Source organism: Dipodomys merriami, unplaced genomic scaffold (genome assembly GCF_024711535.1).
Source record: "Dipodomys merriami isolate MVZ:Mamm:240054 unplaced genomic scaffold, mDipMer1.0.p SCAF_8, whole genome shotgun sequence".
In the NCBI taxonomy this organism is placed as follows: Eukaryota; Metazoa; Chordata; class Mammalia; order Rodentia; family Heteromyidae; genus Dipodomys; species Dipodomys merriami.
This window is the reverse complement of record NW_027206401.1, coordinates 57886312-57905797: the sequence shown is the minus strand read 5'-3', so window position 1 is coordinate 57905797 and position 19486 is coordinate 57886312.

Genomic DNA, 19486 nt, shown 5'->3' with positions numbered 1-19486 from the left:
CTATCACAGTCTATAACATATAACAGTGTACACATATACACCATACATGTGATCAGCAGCATGGGTTCTACCAGATGAGTGGGAATTCTTTGTTTCTTGAGTCCTGTTAGTTTTGTCGTATCACCTAATATTTTGGATTTAGCATCCACTTATCAGGGAGACCATGTACCGTTTGTCTCTTTGCTCTTGGCTTACCTCGCTCAACATGATTCCTTCTAGCTCCATCCATTTCCCTGCAAATGCCATTATTTTGTCATTTCTAAAGGCTGCATAATATTCTATTGTGTATAGATACCACAATTTTTGGATCCATTCATCTGTGGTGGGGCATCTGGGTTGTTTCCATATCCTAGCTATTGTGAACAGTGCTGCAATAAACATGGAGGTGCATGTGTCCTTGTATATTGGCTCCTGTTGTTCAGGGTAGATGCCTAGAAGTGGTATGACTGGGTCATAAGGGAGGTCAATCTTTAGCTTTCTAAGGACCCTCCAGACTGCTTTCCAAAGTGGTTGTATAAGAGTGCATTCCCATCAGCAGTGTAATAGGGTTCCTCTTTCTCCACATCCCCTCCAGCATTTGTCGTTGGCTGATTTGTGGATATGGGACATTTCTGACTGGGGTAAGGTGGTATCTCAGGGTTGTCTTTATTTGCATTTCCTTCACCACCAGGGATGATGAACATTTCCTCATGTGTTTCTTTGCCATTTTTATTTCTTCATTTGAGAAGTCCCTCTTTAGTTCCCTTGCCCATTTAGTAATTGGTTTGTTAGGTTTGGGAGGGATTAGTTTCTTGAGTTCCCTGTATATACAGGATGTTAACCCCTTGTCTGATATATTGCTGGTAAATATTTTTTCCCAATTAGTTGGTTATCTTTCTAGCTTGGTTGCGATAGCTTTATCTGTGCAGAAGCTTTTTATTTTAAGGTAGTCCCATTTGTCGAGTCTCTCTCCAACTTGTTGTGACCCTGGGACTCTGTTCAGGAAGTTCCTTCCTGTGCCTATTAGTTCAAGTGTCTCTCCTACTCTGTCCTGCAGTAGTTTCAGAGATTCAGGTTTAATGTTAAGGTCTTTAATCCATTTTGAGTTGATGTTGGTGCATGGTGATAGGCTGGGGTCCACTTTTAGTTTTCTGCATGTGGCTGCCCAGTTTTCCCAGCACCAGCGGTTGAAGAGGCTGTGTTTCTTCCATTGTATGTCTTTGGCTCCTTTGTCGAATATCAGCTGGCTGTAGGCCTGTGGATTTATTTCTGGATCTTCTATTCTGTTCCATTGGTCTTTGGGTCTGTTTTTGTGACAGTACCATGCTATCTTTGTTATTATAACTCTGTAGTAGAGTTTGAAGTTCGGCATGGATAGCCCTCCCATATTGTCTTTATCCCCTAGAATTGTTTTGGCTATTCTAGGTCTTTTGTTGTTCCATATGAATTTTTAGACTGTTTTCTGTATTTCCGTGATGTACGTCATTGGGATTTTAATAGGAATTGCATTGAATTTGTATATTAATTTTGGAAGTATTACCATCTTTACTATATTAAGTCGACCTATCCAAGAGCATGGGAGGTCTTTCCATTTCCTAGTGTCTTCTGCAATTTCTTTCTTTAACTTTTTATAGTTTTCATTAAATAGTTCTTTTACATCTTTGGTTAGGTTAATTCCTAAATATTTTATTTTGGGGGAGGTTATTGTGAATGGGGTTCCTCCCTTTATTTCCTTCTCTTCTTGTCCACTGTCAGTGTAGAGGAAGGCAACTGATTTTTGTGGGTTTATTTTGTATCCTGCTACTTTGCCAAAATGATTTATGATTTCTAAGAGTTGGGGATGGAATTTTTGGGATCGTGAAGGTATAGTATCATGTCGTCTGCAAAAAGGGATAGTTTAACTTCTTCTTTCTCTATGCAGATCCCTTTAATGTCTTTTTCTTGCCTTATTGCCCTGGCTAAGGGTTCCAGGACTATATTGAAGAGGAGTGGAGACAGTGGGCATCCTTGCCTTGTTCCTGATTTTAGGAGAATTGGTTGTAGCTTTCCCCCATTATGTATAATATTGGCTATTGGTCTGTCATAAATGGCTTTTATTGTTTTTAGAAATGTTCCTTCTATTCCTATTTTCTGCAGAGCTTTTAGCATGAATGAATGTTGAATTTTATCAAAGGCCTTTTCTGCATCTGTGGCAATAATCTTGTGATTCTTGACCTTGGCTCTGTTGATCTGTTGGATTACACTTATTGACTTACGTATGTTAAACCATCCCTGCATCTCTGGGATGAAGCCTACCTGGTCATAGTGTATGAATTTTTTTATGTGTTTCTGGATTCTGTTAGCTAGAATCTTATTAAGGATCTTTGCATCTGTGTTCATCAAGGAAATTGGCCTGTAATTCTCCTTTTTGGTTGGGTCTTTGCCTGGTTTGGGGGTGAGTGTGATACTGGCTTCATAAAATGAGTTTGGGATAGCTCCCTCCTTCTCTGTATCTCTGAAGAGCTTGAGGAGTATGGGTATTAGTTCTTCTTTAAAGGTCTTATAGAATTCTGCTGTGAATCCATCCGGTCCTGGGCTTTTTCTTGTTGGAAGACTTTTGATAGCTTCCTGTATCTCATTGTAGGATATTGGCTTATTTAATTGGTTAACTTCTTCTTTGCTCAGTTTGGGCAACTTGTATTTCTCTAAAAATGCATCCATTTCTGCCAGGTTTTCTTCCTTTAGAGAGTATAACTTTTGAAAGTAGTCCATTAGAATTGTTTGGATATCTTGGGTACGTGTTGTGATTTTTCCCGTGGCATCCCTAATCCTGTTAGTATGGGTTTCCTCTCTTCTTTTTTTAATTAATCTTGCCAATGGGCCATCAATTTTGTTTATTTTTTCAAAGAACCAGCTTTTGTTTGGTTTATTTTGGCTATAATTTTCTGATTTTCTAATTGGTTAATCTCTGCTCTTAAATTGGTTATCTGGCTTCGTCTAGTAACTTTAGGCTCCATTTTTTCTTGTTTTTCTAGCTGTTTTAATTGCAACATGAGATTATTTACTTGGTCGGTCTCCATTCTCTTGATGTGGGCACTGAGGGCAATAAATTTGCCCCTCAGAACTGCTTTTGCTGTGTCCCACAAGTTTCTTTGTGAGGTGTTTTCATTTTCATTGAGTTGTAGGAAATGCTTTATTTCTTCTCTGATCTCTTCTGTTACCCAGGCATTGCTAAGGAGTGTGCTGTTCAATTTCCATGTATTAGAGAAATTTCTGCGGTATACTTTGTTATTGAGAACTAGCTTGATTCCACTGTGGTCAGATAGGATACTGGGGATTATGTCAATCCCTTTGTATTTGCTTAAGTTCCTTGCATGAACTATGATATGGTCTATTTTGGAGAAAGTTCCGTGAGCTGCTGAGAAGAATGTGTACTGTGTTGTTTTAGGGTGAAATACTCGGTAGATGTCAGTTAATTCCGCTTGAAGTATGGCCTCACTTAATTCGGTAGCTTCTTTGCCAATCCTCTGGTTGGTAGACCTGTCCTTTGGTGAGAGTGGTGTGTTAAAGTCTCCTAGTATTATCATATTGGGATCTATTTTATTCTGTAAGTTTGAGAGCATTTGTTTAACATATCTGGGTGCACCAATATTTGGGGCATATAAGTTGATGATGGTAATATCCTCCTCTTGGATTGTTCTTTGTCTTTCTGTACTGATTTTAATGAAAAGTTTATTTTGTCAGATATCAGGATAGCTACACCTGCTTTTTTACTGGGGACATTTGATTGGTAGAACTTTGTCCAACCCTTCACTCTGAATTTGTTTGTATGTTTGGCTGAGAGGTGGGTCTCCTGAAGGCAACAGATGGATGGGTCTTGTTTTCTGATCCAGTCTGCAGTTCTTTTTCTTTTGATTGGCAAATTAAGCCCATTAATATTAAGAGAAAGTATAGAGAGATGCATTGTTGTCCCTGTCATTCCATTTTCCTAAGTTTTTCTTCTTTCCTTTCCTCCTGTGCTTGCTCAGTTAGACTTTGATTAATGCCTGTCTGGGACTGGTCACAGTTCCTGGTTACTTTCTTCAGGTTGTGTCCCTCCTCTTTGAATTCTTTGTAATGCTGGCTTAATGTTTATGTATTCATTTAGTTTTTCTTTGCTATTAAAAATTTTCAGTTCGCCATAGAATGTGAATACTAGCTTTGCCGGGTATATCAGTTTGGGTTGGCAGTTGTTGGCTCTCAGGGCTCGTATGGTGCTTTCCCAGGCCTTTCTTGCATTCATAGTTTGTGTGGAGAGATCTGCAGTGATTCTAATTTTTTTCCTATTGTAGTATAGCTCCTTCTTCATTTTTTCTGCATCCAAGATTGTTTCCTTATTATTCAGATCTATCATTTTTACTATAACGTGTCTAGAAGTGTTTCTCCTGGGATCTTGCTTGTTGGGTGTTCTATATGCTTCTGTTATGTAGGTAAGATGTTCTTTTTTGAGGTGAGGAAAATTTTCACCGATTATCTTGTTGAATAGGTGTTGCATTCCCTTGCTCTGAAATTCCTCACCTTCGTCCACTCCAATTATACAAAGGTTAAATTTCTTGGCATTATCTGCTTGCTCTTGAATTTCCCTTTGGCTTAATTTGAGTGATTTTTCCTTATCTGTCACTTTTTGATCCAGTTGGTGTATTCTGCCTTCTATATCTGACACTCTACCTTCTATTTCATTCACTCTGTTGACCGTGGCTTCTATTCCTTTATGGATTCGATGTTGGTTCTCAAAGTACTGATCCCACCTCTTAATGAGGTGAGGTCAGTATGTATTACCTCTAATTTGGCATTTATCTCACTTCTTACTGAGGTTTTTGCAGCTTCTATTTTTGCATGCATCTCCTGTTTGATATCCTGTATCTCTTTTGATAGTTCATCCTTGTGCTCTTTCAATTTCTGATCTATTTCTCGCTTTATTTCTTGAGTCATTGCCTCCAGCAACCCTTGGATGTAGCTTTTGTCTTCCATTCCTGCTCTGCTCCCACTGGGGCTCTCCCCTGCATGGCTGCTGGCTTTTGAGGATAGCTTGCTACCCTGCGTGGTGATAAACCTTGTAATTCTTCTCTGATTTTTGCATGGGGGTTCAGGAGACTAAGCTGCAATTTTGTTTTGGTGTGTCTGTCTTTGCTTGGTTGCTGATTCTGTATTGGTAGAGAGAGTCTGTGCCTGATCTGGGTTCTGTTGGGAGCCTATTTCCAGCTGCTGGTCTGACCTACTTAGGATTCTCGGCTCTCTGCTGTAGATTGCTGGCAATTCCCGCCTTTGGAAGGGTTGAGCAGCCTAGACTGCTTGTGTTTGCTCCTACGGGTGCTCTTTGTAAGATCAGATGCTCTGGATGCACACTCCCAGATGCTGGAGTCTGCTATGGGCTCCTGATGGTTTTTTGTTTGTTTGTTTGTTTTGGGCTGGTTGTGGGCTTGAACTCTAGGTTTGGGTGCTGTCCCTCAGCTCTTCAGCTCAAGGCTGGCACCCTACCATTTGAGCCACAGCACCACTTCTGACCCTTTTAGCTTTTGTGATGCTGAGGAATCAGATCCAGGGCCTCATGCACCCAAGACTATCACTCTACTGCTGAGCCACCTTACCAGCCTGAGCTCCTGTCTACTATCAGGTGCTGGTGGCCTGTGTTGCCCAATTCCCAGCCTAGAGTATATGGGTGGGGTTTTGATGGGGTTTGGGCTTCTCTTGTCCTGAGCCTCCAGGTCTTTTGTTGCCATAGGCATGCTTCCCAGGGGGTGCAGTTCCCTGTTTTTCTCCCCTCTGTTGAGGCGTATGCTCAGCTTTTGACTTCATTTGGGAGGAGTTGGTTGTGTTGTTCAGGCGTCGGATCCCCAGGCCTGGTTCCGGCCCCTGCCTGGAGCACGCCGGTTGGGCCTGTGCTGCCGTGTATACCACCTAGGTTATGCAGCCTGGGATACACAGTTCAAATTTCTTCTACTGTTGGTTGTCTTGACCCAGGGGTGCTGTTCCTGGCTTGGGCATTTAAGCTCTCTTCCAGGAGCGCTCTTGCTCTGGCCAGGCCAGCAGAGTGTGCTCCATGGGCTGGTGGAGCTCTCCAACAGTTCCCAGTTTTAGTGGGTCCTGTGGTCTGGGTGTTGGGGTAGGGAGTCTAGGTCAGGGTCTGGGGATTCCCTCCAGCTCTGGTCTCCCTTGAGGGATACACTGTCTCCTGTGGGGTACTCACCCTGAAGCTAGTTGTTTCTGTGTGGTATAGGCCGTCAGTTGCTGTTGCAATCCGAGTTTAGTTGGGGTGGTTGCGGGCTGGGCTGGGTGGTTGTGGCTCTGTGTGATTCTCTTTTGTCTCTGCCTCTGTCAAAGCTGTCGGGTCCACAGTGTCCATGCTCAGGCGGCTTCTGCATGGGTGATCTGCAGGCAGGCCCCTGTGCCTCTGGGACCCCGGCAGCCCCCGTTGGGTCATCGCGATCAGCGGGTCTGACACCGGGGCCTCAGGCGGCTTCTGCACGGGTGATCTGCAGGCAACTCCCTGTGCCACTGGGTCCCTGGTGGCCCCCGCCGGGTCGTCGCGATCGGTGGGTCTGACACCGGGGCCTCAGGTGGCTTCTGTGCGGGTTGTCTGCAGACAGCTCCCTTTGTCGTGCTGCTGGTGCAGGGCAGCTTTGGCTGGATGGAGCCTCTCTGCTCGGGTGGAGAGTGCGGGGTGGGGGTGGGATCCTCGTGGAGACTCCTAGCTGGTAGGTTTCTCTGTTCATGGCGATCAGCAGGTCTGCAAACCGGTACCTCAGGCGGCTTCTGTGCGGGTGATCTGCAGGTGGCCCCCTGTGTTTCTGGGGCTCCGGCAGCCTCCCCCCCCCCACCCGGCCGGCTGGCTGCAGCTTGGCGCGCTGCTGCGCGGCCAGTGAAGGTTGGAGGAGGGGTCTTCGCTCTTCTCTGTTCTGAAATTCTTCTTTTCCTCTCTTTCTTTTTTGTTGTTTTCCACCTCCTGTTTTTCTCTGAGTGTTGGTCTTTTTGTTGTTGTCGATCTCTTGGGGAGATTAAGCATTGGAACTTGAACTCTCTTTTTGGTTGGGGAGAGCTGTGGTGTTTCCCTACTGCCCCATCGCCATCTGGGTCCCCCCCTCTATAGGCTGTCTTTGAAGAGAGGATATTTTGAAAACTCTTTCAAAGAGGAGAGGAGGGGAGGAAGAAGGTGGGGGGATGGGAAGGGCTGGGAAGGGGAAACAAAGGAGGAGGCAATAATGCAACAAGGTAATGTACTCATTACCTTGCCCATGTAATTGTAACTCCTCTGTATGGTATTGTCATAATAAATTTATTTTAAAAAAAGAAGAGAGGAGAATGGCCACCCCACTCACCTCCTCCCTCCTCCCCCCCAAACCCCCATCGCAATTGGAGACAAGCTTGTGTTAGTTGGAGATGAGACAATGAGAGACTTCATGCATGATGACAACAATTTTTCCAGCAAAAGATGGACTCTTAAAACAGATCAAATTTTACATACAGAAGACCATGCAAAATAAATACAAAGCTACAATATGCACGAGTTCTTTCCTCAAGTTAGACAAGCATAGAGACCAGTATAAACAAATATGGTGGCAACAAAGATTGTAAGATTCCAACCTTTACTATGAGTTATGACTTTAAAAGATGAGCTTTTACAAAATGAACCCAATACAGGAACACAAGAGGTTTTATCTTTATTGCTGTTCTTTTTAATATAATGTACTATGTGATTTTTTTTTGTTTCTTTGTATTTCTTCCCCCATGCTACAACCCCTGTTTTCACTGTATCTGATTCTGGTGTCCTGCATCTTGTATATACATTTTTCTAACTTGGGGAGGGAAGGGAAATAACAAAATGCTGTAGTAAGGATACAGATAACCCATTGTAACAGATAACCCCTTGCTCATGTAACTGTAACCCCACTGTACAGTATCTTTACAATAAAATATATATATATATATTAAGAACAAAAAAAAGATGAGCTTTTAGTGAAGCTGAGTACCTAATACTATGTGAAGGAAGCGATCTGCCTATCAAACCTATTCAGTTCTGGGTAGTAATCTGCTTCCTGGAGATCCCTGGGCCAGAGAACTGAGGGAGCAGTGAACATAGAATGAATGTTTCCTTCCTCATTCTTCCTCCTCTCCATTTTAACTTTTATTTACTTCAGGGTCATTTTTCTTCTCCAGAGCAAAAGGTCAGGCAGCACCCTGCAAGGTGATTCTCAGTCAGAAAGAGCAATCATGGCATTTCTGGCCCTTTTGTTGTTTAATCCAGTCACACCTGACCACTACAGGTACTGCCTACCGGATGCAGTCGGAGAGCCTGGTGAGCAACAGCTTGCTGGTCATTGAACTATCAAGCTGTAGAGAACGTGTGTGTGCTTTGTAAATCTACTTGCACACACACACACACACAAAAGTGTGTGAGGGTTTTGTAAGATATCACTTGATGCTGAGGAAATGAGCACATTTTTCACCTTGTTCAATTTTCCCCACCCTGGTCCATTGCTCAAAAGCTGGAATGGACAATCCTGCAAGACCCTTTGGGGACTAACTGATTTCAGAGGAAAACAGCAAGACCAGAGACACCTAGACAGCAAGAGCCACCACCTGTCATGCCAGTGTGTGACAACCTCCAATGGCTCTAGTCTTGTCTGAAACCAGGGCAGAAATGCCATTCTCCTATTCTGAACCAAGATGGTATCTCTCAAGCTAAATGGAAAAGAAAATAGTGAGATGCCCCTTCACTCCCATTAGAATGCTCACAGTCCCAATCAGCAACACTACCCAGTGCTGGGGAGGACCTGGGCATGGGGGTCTCTGTTCCCCCACCCAGAGGATGCAAAGCCGCACCACCTCTCAGAAAGTGAGTCTGGCAATTTCTCGGAAGACAAAACAGAATCTTTCCGTATGAGCCAGGGGTCTCAAACAGTAGTACCACTCACAGCGTTTCACCAAGGGAAACAAAAATACATGTCCACACACAAACCTTAGTTATAGGCACTTTATTTTTTTCATTGTCCAAAGTTGGAAGCAACCAAGATATTCTTTGGTACTTACATATATAAATAAAAGGGAAGACAATTAGATAATGCTGCATTATACAGTGGTGAAAAGAACTGAGCCATGAATCCGTGAAAATATAGAGACTAAGTGCATATTCCTAAGTGAAAGAAGACAATATTAAAAAAATGTACATACTATATCATCCCAGCCATATTTTATTCTAGAGAAAAAAATATTGATACAGTAGAAACTATAGTGGTTTCAAAAGCTAGGGAAGAGAGAATAAGGACCAGACAGAGAGGGTGTTTAACACCATAAAACTATTCAGAGTGATGTTGTCATAGTGGATAGATGTCATAATTCATCGGTCCAAGCCCAAAGAAGGTGCAGTGTCAAGAATGGACCTTAACTTAAACTACTGCAGGCATTGGGAGATTACAGTGGATCAATCATTAGCAGTCAGAAAGCTATGAATGTGATCTTGGAGGGTGAAAGTAAAGGAGGTGGTGGAGCAGTAGTTCTGGGCTATCTGGAAACTACAATCTACAAATATTAAACAGATTACCAGAAATCTAATGTGATTAAAGCTTACTATGTCTACTCTAGAAAATTCTTGATTTTTTCTCTTTATCTGATTAATAGAACCACAGAACCATTTCATTTTATTTTTCCTCCTCCTCCTCCTCCTTCTCCTCCTCATCTATCTACTGCTCCTCCTCCTTTTCTTCTTCTTCTTTTCTTCTTCATTCTTCTTCTTCTCTTCCTCTTCTTCCTCTCCCCCTTCCTTTTCCCCTTCCCTTTTCCCTTCTCTTCCTTCTTCCCATCTTCTTCTTCTTCTTCTTCTTCTTCTTCTTCTTCTTCTTCTTCTTCTTCTTCTTCTTCTTCTTCTTCCTTTTCCTCCTCCTCCTCCTCCTCCTCCTCCTCCTCCTCCTCCTCCTCCTCCTCCTCCTCCTCTTCTTCTTCTTCTTCTTCTTCTTCTTCTTCTTCTTCTTCTTCTTCTTCTTCTTCTTCTTCTTCTTCTTCTTCTTCTTCTTTTCTTCTTCTTCCTCCTCCTCCTCCTCTTTCTTCTCCCTCTTCTTTTTGGTACTGGTGCTGGAGTTTAAACTCAGCCTCTTGTCCTGGGTTGGCTTTTTCACTCAAGGCTGGTGCTCTACCACCCCTCTGCTTCCAACTCTTTGCTGGTTAATTTGAGATAAGGGTCTTTCAGGTTTATCTGCCTGGGCTGGCTTTGAATTGTGATCCTCAGATCTCAGCCTTCTAACGAGTACAGGTATGATCTACGAGTATCTAAACTGTATTAAGTGATTCAATTTCCCCTAGACTTCTGTACCTTATTCCTCAACAAGTCTGACTTTAAATAAATAAGTTGTCTCAAATAGGTGACACATACATTGTACATGTATTTCTAGGATAATTCGTGTTCTGGAAAGCATAGCAGTTGTAATTCATTACTTTCACAATTTCTATCAACTCTAAAGTTGAAAAACCTCACAAATAAAGAGAAAAAAAATCCCTAAAGCTCTAGCTGAGGATGGCTTTTGAGAGTTTATTATTTAAATCTGTCTTTATTTTTGAGAAAGTAACTTCAACAGGTCATGGCGGGCCTGAATTCAGAAAGCACAAGCCTAAATTCCACCCCATGGTGCCATGCTAAACAAGAAGGAGCACATAAAACTGTCAAGCTATTTCACTGAAAGGTCTGTATTGGAGTTTGAAGAAAGAAAAAAAAAAGAGGAACATTTCCAGTAGTCGTGTGGAAGGTTTTATTTCATTTGTTTGACTTATAAAGCTGTGCTTGGTCATTTTATGAAAAGACAACCTTGCTATAGAAAACCCCAGACTGCCCCATGAAATTATGCATCCACAAATATTGATCTGCACAGGCTGGCCCCCGGCTGCAGGAAGGCAAAGCAATGGCTCCAATGGCCCCATTGATTCAGAATAGAAGAACTGTGTCTTCTGTCTGTTTTGACTCTCCAGGATTTCCTTCACTTTTCCCTCATCAAAAATATATCAGTCTGCAGTCTCAGGTGTTGAGTGAATGTGCCAGGAGGTGCGAAGCGCCAGGCCAGGGGTGAAGCCCGCTCACTGTCTAGTCCTGCCTAGCCCGCAGCCCAGCCGCCCTCTCTTCAAAGCCAGTGCCTGGTTCCATAAGATAAGGACGCTTCTTCACTAGCTCTTACCCATGAGCCATTCCAGCCAGTCGGGTCACACAGGAACTCGGCTTCATCTGCATCAACTCAGATGTTGCAAAATAGGAGATGGTAGGAGGGGGGTGTTGAGTTTCCTATCCAGATGCATTCATTACCCTTAGCTGTGAAGTGAGCATTTGTTACAAGTCCACGTGATACAGACATGAATCTCCACACTGTCAACTCACAGCTAGTGACCATGCTTCCATCAAATTTAGAGGAGCACTGTAGAAAGTCAAATAAAACACTAACAACAGAGACAGACCTCTTGTGCCTATATCTTAGGGTTCATTTCACTTAGCATCATCTTATATGGTTATATGTACGTAGCTTTTGAGCTTTTCAGTTCATCTGATATGATTATCCTAGACATATACTAATTATTGCAAATAAGGGAAACCATGGGTCTTAAATTTCTTTGAGACTGGCTTACTTCACTTAATATGATTTTTTCCAAGTATTTCCATTTCCTAACAAATAGGGTGGTATCATTCTTTCTGATGGAAGCATAAAATTCCATTTTATATATATATATATATATATATATATATATATATATATACATATATATACACACACACATATATACACATATATGTATATATATCACATTTTCTTGACCCGATCTGTTTTTGTTGTTATTGTTTTAAATGTACTATGTGACTTTTTGTTGTTTCCTTTGTATGTTCTTCCCCCTATGGTATATCCCCTGTTGTCACCGTACTTGATTTTGGTATCCTGCATCTTGTATATACATTTGTTTAATCTGGGGAGGGAAGGGGAATAACAAAATGCTGAAACAAAGACACAGGATGACCCATTGCAACAAGGATACCCACACAATAGTATATTGGAAATGGGGTGGGGAGGAGTGGGGAGGTGGGGGAAGGAACGGATAGTGGGAGAACAACAAGGGAGGCGGTAACAATGCTCAACAAGAAATGTACTTATTACCTTATTCATGTAACTGTAACCCCTCTGCACAGCATCTTACAATAAAGTAAAATTTCTAAAAACAGAAAGTTAAATAAAAAATGAATCAAGCTAGGTGACTCACACCTGCAATCCTAGCTACTCAGGAGTCTGAGATCCAGAGAATCATAGTTCAAAGCCAGACTGGGCAGAAAAGTTGATGAGACTCCATCTCATCATGCTAGAAACATGACTCAGTTGGTAGTGTGCCAGCTGATCAAGCAAGCGGAGCAAGCCCAAAGCCTTGAGTTCAATCCCCAGCATGAGAGAAAGGGATGAGTCCAGTATTACTTTCACTTGCTTTCCTTTTAGAAAAGAAGGGGGGAATAGGTTTGGGGAGGTTAAAGAAGAATGCTAAAAAAATTAACTGAGGATGATATGATTTTAAAATTAATTATCATTCTAGAAGTCTATTATCTGATTCTAAAGCAAATTGCCTATTGTGGCACTCAATGACAATCTTCTTTAATGACAAAATTAGTATCGCATTATTAACTCTCCCACATTCATCTACTATATGCCAAGATTCACTATAAGTGAACATAGTAATATAAATACAAAACCTTTTTCTTAAGAGTTCTTATGAGAGCTTGGGCATAGCTCAAGTAATGAAACACATGCCTATCAAAAAAGATGCCCTGAGTTCAATACCTAGTATTACAAAGGAAGAAAGGAAGGGAAAGAGGGAGGAATGGTGGGAGGGGGAGGGAGGGAGGGAAGGAGGAAAGAAGGAAGGAAGGAAGGAAGGAAGGAAGGAAGGAAGGAAGGAAGGAAGGAAGGAAGGAAAGAAAGAAAGAAAGGGGAGAGAGAAAGGGAAGGAGGGAAATAGGGAGGGAGGGAGGGAGAAAAGGAATCAGGAAGGCAGGCAGGCCAACATTACTAAATATGAGGGAACTGCAAATTAAAAACACACTTGTTAGACTGGCTAGTATAAAAAAAAAAACAGAAGTTAAGTGTTACTGAGGTTGTGGAAAGGTGAGCCTTTGTACATTTATGGTGAGAATGTAAATTAGTAACTATGGGAAACAAATATAGAGTTCTATGATTCAGCAAGCCCACTACAGGTTTTATGTCTGAAGAATGAGATTAGTATGTCTAAAGATATACTGTCTTCTGTGTTCACTGTAGCAATATTCACAACAGTCAAAACATGGAGGGCTGGGAAGGTGGCTCAGTGGTAGAACGATTGCCTTGCATGAATGAGGCCCTGGATTCCATTCCTCAGCACCACATAAGCAAAAAAGAAAAAAAGCAGGAAGTGGCGCTGTGGCCCAAGTGGTAGAGTGCTAGCCTTGAACTGAAGAGCTGAAGAACAGCACCCAGGCCCAGCACCCAGGCCCCACGACCAGACCCCACCCAAAAACACAAAGCAACAAAAAACAAAAAACATGGAATTAAACTAATTGGCCATCAATAGAAAAATGGATACAATTTGGTCTGTATATAAAAATGGAAAATGGAAAATGGTATGTATATATGTGTAAATATATGTAATGGTATTTGTTCTTAAGAAGAAAAATAGCCTGTCATTTTCAACCATAGATGAACTTGGAAGATATCATGTAAAATAACATAAGCTAGGCACACAAAGGCAAATATCACATAAAGACAAATACCTCACTCACATGTGGAATCTAAAAATTGAACTCAGAAGCAAAATGAGAGGTCCAGGGAAATAATAATCAAGCACATAAAATCCCAGTTGGAGGGATTTACACAGGGTAGATAGTTATTAATATTGCATACTTGAGAATTGCATAGTAAATTTTAAGTGCTTTCACCATAAAAATAACACATATGTGCTGATAAATATCTGGAGTTAACCATCCAACAATGGTTATGTCTGTCAAAATATTTTGTCCTGCCCAATAAATAAATCTAACATTTCCCTGTTGATAAAGCAGTAAACATTTAAAATAAAAATCTAGGAAAACCATGGGACTTATATTTCTTTGGGCCTGGCTTACTTCACTTAATATAATTTTCTCCAAGTCATTCCATTTCCTAACAAATGGAGCAATGTCATTCTTTCTGATGGAGGCATAGAATTCCATTGTGTATATATACCACATTTTCTTGATCCATTCATCTAATGAGGGGCATCTGGGTTGGTTCCATATCTTAGCTATGGTAAATAATGCTGCAATAAACATGGTTATGCTGGTAGCTTTAGTATGGTCTTCTTTCTGATCATTCGGGTAATTGCCCAAAAGTGGGATTGCTGGGTCATAGGGGAGCTCTATGTGGAGTTAGATAAGATGATGTTAAGCAAAATGAACCCCAAGATAGGGACACAAGTGGTTTTTTTTCTTCCTTGCTATTGTTTCTAACATATTTATAAGTTACCATGTGATTTTTTTTTGTTGCTTTGTATGTCCCTCCCCCACGGTATAGCCTCTGTTTTCACTGTATTTGATGTTGGTATAATTTGGGGAGGGGAAGGGAAAAAACAAATTGTTTAAATAGGGATACAGATTGACTCGTTGCAACAATGAAATGTACAAGATGCAATGTCTTGTACCCAAAACACCCCTTTCCTTTTCAGCCATGCATCTCCACCATGCACAGCGGGGGTAGCAGTTCGGTAAATAAACTTCTTTTCCTGTCTGAATAGTGCCTGGTGTTCTCTTCATTGGCTACCTAATGAAACCTACCTATTTAATATACCTTACATATGGTGCTGGGATGGGGTTTTTGAGTTGGAAATGTTAGAATTTCCTAACCACCCCTTTTCTGTGAACTGAACTGCCTTGAGACACCACGCGAGACTTTTCACCAATACTACTGCTGGCCTTCACCTCCACGTCCACACCATTTCTCCACTCTGCTGAGTGAAACTACTCTCTATGGTTCTCTGTTGCTCAGTCTCTGTCCAGATGTGGTGCCATGCCAGAGAGCTCCTACGGCCTTTAGCTGAAAGACTGGTCACCTCCTGAGCAGAGGACGCTTGTTTTGGGGGCTTGGCCATTTCTCTCTAGAGGGCTCTGGGGGAAGTCAGGACGCCGCTTCTGCCTGGTCAGCTCTCCTTCACTCACCAGACTCACTCATTTAATGGGGTGCTGTGAGTCACGCCCGAGCCGTGAAACCCCTTTGAAATGCCTCCTGTGCTCCCTGGAAAGCCAGAGCACTTAATTTTTATGCCATTCTCATATTTAGACAGTTTTTGCCACTGCAATGGTAAATGGTCAGAAGTCTGTTTACTTTCAGGCTCTCTTTGTTCTCTGCCATTCATGTCCAACTTTCCCCATCTCTCCCTTTCTCTTTTCTACAACATTTTGTTTTGTGCCCTGAAGAGTGCGACATGGGCTGGGTCCCAGGGATCCCTCTCTAGGTTCCCTCTCAAAGGCTAGCCACTCTATGTTTGAAAATTGTCAGTTTCCATTTGTTCAGGTTTTCTTTGCACTTTTTTAGAAATTTGCTATCATGAATTTGCCATCTTGGCCACATGGTAGGTAAAGGGTTTGGTCTCATCTGAACCTTAACCTTCCACCAAGCTTACTACCCCACCCATTTATTCTAATGTGCCTTGCTATCAAGTTGCTGCCTCTTCACAGGCCCTGGTAACTGAGGCCTGACCATCTGATGTGCTTTGTTAACAAAGATGTCTAAACATTGTTGTCAAAAATTTTAGGTTTTGAGTTTTGTCTTTTTTGTTTGGTGTTGTGTATTCTACTATTGATTACATGGTTCTAAAATATTGGGCAAAATAATGTCATCTTACTGCTGGAATTCCAAAAGTCTATGGCCATTATTCATTTGGGAGCACTGTAAAACTTAATGTGTACAGTGTGTGTGTGTGTGTGTGTGTGTGTGTGTGTGTGTGTGTGCACGCCTATGTGTGTATGTCTATGTCTGTGTAAACTTGTTATCTGGCACTGTAATCAAGTTATTTGGCTTAAATTGTCTGAGATTCCTGAAATTTGTTCAGTTTGGATTCGTAGTTCAGTGCCAGCCAGTCTACATGCAGTCCAGATCCAGTCCATCTCTTCCAACCTGGAAGACAGGCCTCACTCCTGCCTAGACCATCCTGACTACCTCCACTATGGAAAAAGTAGACTGGAGTCTTGCTTGGCTCCATCATACGCAGCTGATTTTCTGGTGAAAGATTGCTTTGGATTTGCAAAAGCTAAGGCTCTTTCTGTAACTTTGGTTAACTTAAGCACCATTAGGGTTACCAGAAAGAAATATCTGTGCTAAAATTCTCATCACATCTAATGAGTTTTGTCATTGCAGAATATTTGTTGATTCATTCTTGATAAGGACCAGGTAAGCTCTACTTATTCTACTTGATCTCCTTGTGCTTTAATTGGAAATAATAAAGGGTTTTTGTGGCAAAGATTGCAGTTCAAATCCAGCCTGGGCTAAAAAATCCCTAAGACTCCATCTCCTAATTAATCTGCAAAGAGCCAGGCTGAACGCATGGCTTAAGCCTCTTATCTCCAATTAACCAGCAAATACTAGAAGTGGTACTATAACTCGAACTGGTAGAGCACTAGCCTTGAGCAGAAGTACTCATGGACAGTATCCAGGCCTTGAGTTCAATCCTCCTTGAATACCAACTGGGACAAGCCATCCCAGCAACAAGCACCTAGACTCAGCCAGTCTGGAGAACAAGGGACCATGGAGAGGAGTAAGAGGAGATGATGTCACATCAGCCACTTTGTGTCTGCCCTTTCAAAATTAACCAGAGCCGAGAGGTCAATAGAAGCTTTGTCCCTCTAATGTCTATACCAGTCTACCTTTTTATTTTTATTTTTATTGTGAACATACTGTACAGAGGGGTTACAATTACATGGGCAAGATAATGAGTACATTTCTTATCAAGCATTGCAGCCTCCTCCTTTGTTTACCCTTTACATCCCTTCCCAGCCTCCCCCCATCCCCCACCCAATCCTCTCCCCCCCACACCAAAGTTGTAAAGTTTGTTTTTGACATGACAACTTGTATTTCTCATTGTTGCAACGGGTCCACCTGTATCCTTAAATGTACCAGTCTACCTTTTAACTAGACAGGAATTTACATTATTGCCTTTGTTACCAGAAGTAGCTAGGGACATTTCCACCAACTCCAGGACAGCCTGGAATGCAGGAGATAATTTTCTGCCCCAAACCCTCCTTCTTGCTATTTGTTTGCTCTCTAGTTTTTTTGTTTTTTTGTTTTTTTTTTGCTCAGCCCCTCTCTGCCTCATGAGACCCTCCAGACTTCATCCAAGAGACTTGCCTCCTCCAGACTTCATCTAAGGACTCATGCCCACCAAGGGAAAGCTGCTACCTGCTGCCTTCTCCCAGAAGGGACCATATCTCAGCCTTTTACCCCTACTGCCGATGCCCCTTGCCAGCAGGAAATAGCCAGATAGAATCTTCACCCTTTTTCATAATTATCAAAAGGCTGGAATGTAAGGTGTGCACAGGGACACCTCCCTCCCTCTTGGCTAAGTTTCCGCCCAGTATCTGTTACCTAGGTAACTAGCAGACCTGGAAGCAGTCACCTTCCTATCCTGCTAGGTCACATCCTGGGCCACCTCTGGTCACACGCCTCCCATCTGACCTTAGGAGAGTCCCAGACCCTGAGGTCATATCCAGATCTAGTGTGGCCACACCTTTCCCCCCCACCTGGCCACACCTCTTCCTGTCCCTGACCTAGATAAGTCCTGGCCCAGGGGTGGGTCACCCCCTTTCCTTTTCAGCCATGCTTCTCCACCATGCATGGGGTGGCAGCAATTCAGTAAATAAACTTCTTTTCCTGACTGAAAAAAAAATTGTAATCTTAGCTAATCAAGAAGCTTAGACCTGAAAATCATGGTTCAAAGCCAGCTCTGGGAGGAAAGTATGTGAGAATCTTGTCTCCAATTAGCCAGCAAAGTGCTGCAAGTAGAACTGTGTCTCAAGTGGTAGAACACAAGCTTGGAGCAGAAAGGCTAAGGGACAGTGGCCTGGCCCTGAGTTCAAGCCTCTGTACTGGCAAAAACAAAACAACCCCCATCCCCATCCCCAGCAAAAAAAAAAAAAACCCACCACTGAACGCTTTTAGTGGGAGTGGGGCTGTGTGTGCCAAAGCCATACCGAGCACTTGGTGATTTCAAGCACAAAGAGCCAAGGCCCAAGCAGCCTTGGGCTTTCTAGCCTAGGGCTTTTCACAGAGTGCTGGAATCCATTGTTTTTCTTTTAAAAGTGTCCTTGTAGTTCAGAAGCACACTCAAGGAGAGGATCCTTGGGGGAAAAAAATGGAGCAGTGCACTGAGTATGGAAATATCAAACCTAGAAGGCTCATCTTACATTGAAGAGGTGATTTGAAAGATTTCCAACCAGGTAATCATTGGAGATTCAAAGAAGGTTTGCAAATTTGCCAACAGGTGCATATTTCTATTACTAATAGGACAAACTACCTGCAATAAATGCTTTAGTGAGCAGAAAAATGCATGCCTTACAGAGTGTATTCTACACCAGAGCTGCTGAAAATAGAGATTATTGTGCTTAATGAAATTTTCATAACTAATCAATCCACTCCGGTCCAAAGCCTGACCATCTACTTTACCTACGATTCTCTTCCTTCATAAGGATATGGCTTTTGCCAGTGTCTGTGCATCCTTTGAACTATTAGCCTCTTCCTCTCCTATCAATGATCAGAAGGTGGAAATACTGGTAATACCTACTTAAAATTTCACTTATCAATTTTACTAAATATTTTCATTGTTATTATACAGATGATGTACAGCAGGGTCATAGTTACATAAGTCAAGTAAGGAGTACATTTCTTTTTAGACAATGTCATCTTTTCGCTTGCTCTCTCCCAGTTTTTACCTCCCATCACCATCCACAAGTTGTATAGTTCATTTTCAACATAGTGTCTAGTGAGTACCGCTGCTGCATTTTTCACCCTCTGTCCCCCCATTTCTGTGACCCACCTTATCCCCCCAAAGACAGATAAATGAATTAATGAGACAAAAATAAAAGAGAAAAATCAAATTATACTATCTACACTACCTGGAATAAAAAACTTATATTTGTACTAGGAATTCAATTCTATTTCTAAGTTTTTGCTTGTTTGTGTTCTTTTTTTTTAATTTTTTGATAAGTGGCATAAGTTTTATGGAGAGTTATCTCCTTTTTAAATTAATTTTCTTCAAATTAATTTTGTTAATAATTTCTCTGGAACTTGGATATGGCTTGAAATCCTCCAAAAAACATATTCTACTGTAATTAATCATCCACTAACATAATATTATGAGCTAACACACTAAGGAACCCTTTTTCAAAATGCTAAATGCTTTTTTAAAATAAAAATTCCATTATAAATCCAGTCTTGTGGTTAAATTTTAAGTCCCTCAAACCTACAATTACCTCTTTAGTTAA